Source organism: Cucurbita pepo, unplaced genomic scaffold (genome assembly GCF_002806865.2).
Source record: "Cucurbita pepo subsp. pepo cultivar mu-cu-16 unplaced genomic scaffold, ASM280686v2 Cp4.1_scaffold001477, whole genome shotgun sequence".
Classification (NCBI taxonomy): Eukaryota; Viridiplantae; Streptophyta; class Magnoliopsida; order Cucurbitales; family Cucurbitaceae; genus Cucurbita; species Cucurbita pepo.
Genome location: NW_019647638.1, coordinates 1 through 391, shown reverse-complemented (window position 1 = coordinate 391; position 391 = coordinate 1). Strand labels below are relative to the sequence as shown.

Below are 391 nucleotides of genomic sequence, written 5' to 3'. Positions count from 1 at the left end.
ATCTCTCTTCTTGTGGAATCTGCATAAAATAGGAAAACCATTCCAAAATCAATTTTTACCAGGGGTTCTATGGTGGAGTGGTTAGCACTTTGGACTTTGAATCCAACGACCTGGGTTCAACTCACGGTAGGACCTTTTTAAGAAATGACCTTGATGCGAAAACACAGAATAAGGAACAACAACACAAGATATTTTAAAACAAAAGGGTGTTACCTAGCATTCGATGCGAAAACACAAATTTTCTTGAGGCATAAGGTGTAACATTCTTGGGTTATTCCGAACTTGCTCTGCTATCATTTGAACCCATAATAACTAGCATGAGTTTTAGGTTCCGAACTTGCTCCAAAAACCTTGAAATCTTGAATTTATTCTCATGTCATATAAAATAGAC

At 36.8% G+C, this 391-nt stretch overlaps 1 non-coding gene across 1 annotated transcript; it reads left to right on the top strand.

The window, feature by feature from the left end:
* The first annotated feature begins 63 nt into the window (after positions 1-63).
* TRNAQ-UUG lies at positions 64-135 on the top strand. Its single transcript has one exon. It is a non-coding gene; the product is annotated as a tRNA-Gln (tRNA).
* Positions 136-391: the final 256 nt, after the last annotated feature.